The sequence below is a fragment of the Mustela nivalis genome (genome assembly GCF_964662115.1).
Source record: "Mustela nivalis genome assembly, chromosome: 4".
NCBI lineage: Eukaryota > Metazoa > Chordata > Mammalia > Carnivora > Mustelidae > Mustela > Mustela nivalis.
In genome coordinates this window covers 115,720,568-115,726,567 of record NC_139023.1, presented here as the reverse complement: position 1 = coordinate 115,726,567, position 6,000 = coordinate 115,720,568, and positions in this window count along the sequence as shown.

The window sequence follows — 6,000 nt, the reverse complement described above, 5'->3', positions numbered from 1 at the left end:
CAAGACAACACAAGTTGAGACAACAAAAACCCTTTCTGGACTGGGACCCCTTAAGACAAACTCCCCTGAGAGCTAGCACAGGAGGATGAAGATAATGGCACTTGTGACTTTGGGTCTCGGAATCCCAGTCTATTTAACTGGCCACTAGATGCACACCATTACTTCTGGATGTCAGAGGCCAGAGAGAATAGTCTCGTTAATTACAAAGTGAAGATCTCAGGGCACTGAATGAAATGAAAGAGACAGAAAAGAATAGTGCTCATCTCTGGGAAGAAAGGGATCAATACAGAACAAATTCTTACCAAGGTCACTGTATCTAAGGAGCTGGTTCACACAAATAATTTTCTGCTAATCTAAATTTTAAAAAGGAATAAAGGGATTCTCACTTCCACTGGGTTCTGCAGGCAGAAATCGATGGTAAGAATTCTTACCTTCTGCTAGTTTTTTGTCAGAGGTCCCAGAATCTCAGCTGAGGCAGCCCCAAAACAAGGTCCCATCTGGGTCGCTGAAATTCTAAGGGAGGAAAAGCTTTCCATATCCCCTTCTAGGTCCTTCGGCTGGCCTAATAATTAAATTGATATCAGATAGATAAACAGATATTTTAATAACATTTATACCTCCTACATACAGAAGAAAGACTCAGAAAACTGGGAAATTCTCCAGAAGGGCCAAAACCATCACCTTTAATACTGATCTCATCTAAACACAAAAGACGTCATCGTGGATGGGGAGTCAGTTATGGGAGATTGCCAGGAAAACACAGTAAATAAGGATAACGTTGCACAGACTTAAGTCCCTGTCTTCCCTTTGATAAAGAGTTTCTAGATATCAAGTCAACCTCCTCTTCTACTTATAGTGAGCGAGACACCCTTATAAATATTCTCTCTTATAAAAGAGTATAATATATATATATATATATATATATATATATATATATATATATAGTAACTTCTTGTCGGTTGTCAGAGCTCCACCAGTGTCTCCTGTTTCTTAAAAATAATCAGTTTAGAATAAGCTATATGCCAAAGAGACATATTTTGAAGTGGCAACATCTGCTCTCCTTTACCTTCTAGGAAACAAACAAGATGTTGTTGATTGTTAAACAGGTCTTATTTAAGTTCCACCGAAACAATTAGCGCTAACGCAAAAAGAGTTTGGGGATCCTTGTTATTAAAAGGAACTTTCTGCTTTTTCAAAATGTGCACATATTTTTTTAGACTGGGAAAAGATGAACTGACATCGTATCTGTATTGGAAAAAAACCTCGAAACTGCTTAAGATTCCACTTGTACTCTGTGATACATTTATTGTGGCGTGATTCAGCAGTCCTAATTTATTGTAATAACCACGAATTCTGTCTGTTTTCATTGTGAATGTCTCTGCCTTAAGCCTTTATATTTTGAAATGTATTTTAATATTTTAGTTTAGATTTTGATGCAATTTCAACTCAATACTATGATAATCTGTTAATTACAAATTCTTTTTGAAGGCAGCTGCTTACTTCTCTGCAATTTATAGCCTTTTAAACCTACTCAGATCAGCTTTGAAATACACAGTCATGCAGCTTAAAATTCCTTTGTAATGATCATATTCCTAAAATAATCTTATATTTTAGGTAGAATTTTATTAACAATCAAATTACATCACTAATATTATTTATGTCGAATTTCAAAAAGATACATTACTCGTTCACTTTTTTACTTTTATATAGTCATCATACAGATCACACAAATAATTTTTTTTTCCTGGAGGCCAGCCTTAAATTCAACAGCTAGTGGTATTAAAATGCCATTGGGGGTTGGAGGGAGGACCAGATATATAGAGAGAATATTGGACTAAACAGAAGCTCAGGCAGAGAGAAAAACACCTCCTGTGTATAACAAACAGTGCATGATCTCATTTGTACCTCAAGACAAGCTGCTAAGACCTTTATTGAATAGACAATGAAGGACTTTAACTGTAATGCTGTGGAATTCGCGGTGGCTATTTTAATATTTGTGGCAATTTCATTTGGAGTAAATATATATACATATATAAAGAATTAGAAGCCTTTCTATATGTACTCTGTTAGTATGGGTGAAACAGCTGTCATTTAAGATAGGGAGTTTTAAAATCACCGTATAGTGATATGTGCAAGAGGATTTTTTTTTTCTTTTCCTATTGGCTTCGAATAGAGTCAAAAGCCTTTATCTATGAGAAGCAGATCTTTAAATAAAGAGTTATGAAAATGAAGGCATATGTAGGAAGCATTTTCTTTTAGATCCCTTTTCACTGTTTCAAATTGGCTTTTATTTCCCAGTCATTTCTATGATATTTACATTCAGGTAGCTGAATCAGCAAAGAGGTTATTAGAACAGGCTAGTAATGGAAATGACAGTGGTGCAATGCTAAATGATTCATGCTGGTGGGCCTAGGATACTATAGTCCTGTGTTCTTTTCCCCACTTCCCGCTTCAGTTACTACGGATGAAAATAGGCTCACTGAAACTTAAAACTGAAATAGAGAATTTTTAGTTTTCAAATAAACTTTTTAAGTTTTATGGAACACTATTTTCCTTTCTTTATAAAAACTGGAGAGTAATCCCCTTCTTTCCTCTAACATATACATTAGGTGGAATTTTCAATTTTGCTGATGATGTCAGAGTACACCATGGGCATATCCTGAGATATGGATTGAAATATCCAAATATCTTGGATTGAAAAAAAATGTTTTTGTTCTAACATCAAGTAAAAATATGTCAATTAAATGGAAAGTGGTCAATGATCCAGAAAAGTAAAAACAAATGGAAGCATAAAATAAATTGAGCTTTATTTTTCCCCTACTAAGGTCCAAACACATTGGCCTTGTTTTTGTTCCTCTTACATAGGAACCTAGCAAATTTGTTCCCTTTTCAGGATCTTTGAGCTGGCTATCGCCACCTCCTCCTTGTATTTCAGACCTCAATTTAAATACACTTTTAAAGAGAGTCCTCTCCTGACATACCCAAAGCTAGACAGTCAGCCTGCTACATATAGAGTATCATTTTGATTTTTTGTCCTCAGCATTTATCATTCCATGAAATTATCTTTTGCATTTGTTATCTTTCTGCTTTTCAGCTCTAGAGCATTCTCCTGTCTTCTAAAAAAATAAACTCCAAGAAAGCAAGAACCCCACCTTCCTTGTCTACTATTTTGTATCTAGCCTGGTCTTAGGATAGTGACTGACAAATCTTGAGTGTTCCATAAATATTTGTTGACCACGTGGAAACATGTTACTTCTTAGTAGATGTTATGTTAAGAAAATGAAGTTAGTTATATTCTGGCCAATTAAAAAAAAAATGTAATTCATGTTTTTGACACTTCAGTTATGGAGGGTAATTTGGTTTATTTTTATATGTATTTAGCTGCACAGAAAGTTAGAAGAATTTATATATTCGTTGATTTGGCAATATGGCTTTGGTGCAAATTAATAACAATAGATACCATATACTGAATACTTGTGTGCAGGTACTGTGCTGACCATTTCCATGCTCTCTTATTTAAATCCCTTAAGTACCCAATGGCAATAAATACTATTACTACCATCATTTCATATATGTGGGAATTAAGAATTAGCAAAGTCAAGTAACTAACTCAAAGTTGCTCTGCTAGAAATATGTGGAGCAAGGACTGATGTCAGTTCTGTGCAGCCTGCAAAGCCAGTAATCTTAATCATCACATTTTATGGCCTCTTATTGGATAAGTTTTTATGCCCATATATGTCTTTATTTACATTGTAGGACCATATTTTTCTTTTTTATAAGATATATCTTCTATTTAAGCAAAAGTCAGTAGTATGATTTTTTTTCTCATTTCTAGTTTTTCTTTCTTTCTTTTTTTTTTTTTTTTTTTTAAGTAGAGATGTGTACCATCTAATCATACTTTTTCTCTTTCAAGCAAGGCTAGTCTATGAATATAGAAAAATGTAAAGGAAAATAGGTGACCCTACTTCTGGGATGCAATTAGCACACTGCCTAACCAGCATATATATTTCCCAAAAAACTCTGCCAGATACCATCCTATGGAGCACTGGTCTAAAGATTTGGAGGCAGGCTTCCTGATGCTGGATATAATGTATTTAATTGGTAGCTTAATTCTTAAAAATGAAGTTGCATGTTTAACTCCATCAAGGAATTAACAAGAGTGTACCCCATCTAGTGCTTGGTTTTATCTCAAAATGTATCCATTTTGATTAAGACATTTGAAGAAATGACACAGAATTGACCATGTTAGTAAGGTCTCTGGGGAAGATAGCCATTGTGATTATAATAAAGAAGAAAAAGAAATAGGAGTGGGAGGGATGTTAATAAGGAAAAGAAAAGAAAGGAGTAGCAAGAAGAGAGGAGGAAAGAGAAGAAATTATTGAAGGTATAGAAAACAAAGGAGAGATTTTAATGACATTTGTTTTTTTTTGTTTGTTTTTTTTTTTTTTTTTAAAGCAAGGAGCCCTTTCCTCTCAAAGGTATTATATAGAGATATTTGTGTGCTGCTATATTTTCTGCAAAAAAATTTAAATACCTGCAGTTATCTGAATTAAATAGCTATAAACACCTTTACATTTTTAACAGTTAAGAAAATAAATTGGGTGAGCTCTGTCTCTCAAAAATGTAAGGGTACAAATACTACACTGTGAATTTTACAGAGACATAAATTCATGCAGATTGTTGAGGCATAACTTGCTGTTGCCACTCTCTTAAAATTTATTTTTGTTAATGAACATATATTTAATATGGTAGCACATTCTATATGCTTCAGCACTTATGTTTCCCTTACTTTTTTTTTTTCAAGTAGTTAATCAGTGAGGCCCTAGGCATATTTTGTCTTGAACATTGAACATTAACACAGTGAATGACAGATGTGCCTTCATTAGCAGGAAAATACCAAATTGAATGGATAACATAAAAATCACAGTCTTATGCATTGACTTGGAAAATCAGGTGAGTCATGTTATTGCAAATAATGCAGTAGTAATCTGGACATTATAATTATAAGGAAAATGTGACTTTTTATAGGTAATCTAATCCCATAGCTATACGATCTGATTTTATCAAGGGGTGGTATTTCTGAAAGATCTAAGTTAATGTATAATCCTTAAAATTTTAGCTATGAATCATCTCTAGGCAGATCCTCATTGTTTACAGTCAAAGCTTATATGTGTTTATATGTATAAGATACAGACCTTTAGAAATTTTATAACTTTGCATCTAAATCTAAGAAAGCCCAATCATCTATCTGTCATTAGCAGGATTGTTAAGGAAAAAAATTTCCTGAGTGTGTACTTGTTCTTAACAGTTAGTAACACCCTGACCTATATTTTGAGGCTGTCATTTATGCAGGATATGGGTAAAAATAGAACTGCCTCAAAAAACTTATGACATATAAAAATATTGAGTGAAATATGCACATTACCATAATGATTTGAGTTCAGCAAGACTCCTTTGATTCAATTTAAACTTGTGATTGTTCTTCCAGTCTACTTCTTTTTTTTTTTTTAATTTTATTTATTTATCAGAGAGAGAGAAGGAGAGAGGGAGCACAGGCAGGCAGAGAAGCCGCAGAGGCGGAGGGAGAAGCCGGCTCCCAGCCGAGCAAGGAGCCCGATGTGGGACTTGATCCCAGGACGCTGGGATCATGACCCGAGCGGAAAGCAGCTGCTTAACCAACTGAGCCACCCAGGCGTCCCTTCCAGTCTATTTCTAATCAGTGTCTTCCCTAAGTAGTAGCCACAGGGTATGCACCAAACAGAACTTAAACAAACCTTCTATCGCAAAATGCTCTTGCAAAACAATGCATTATCTTCTTTATTGAGGCATTTTAGTCGAGCATAGGATTTCAAAACAAAACAAAACAAAACAAAACAAAATTAATGTTTTGATGTCAACTAAATTAAAAAATCAATAAATTAGAAGTTGAGTAGAAAATTAGGTGATTTTTTCCATCTATTGAGGCTCAAGAAAAGAAGTGAAATTACTGAACTCTAATTT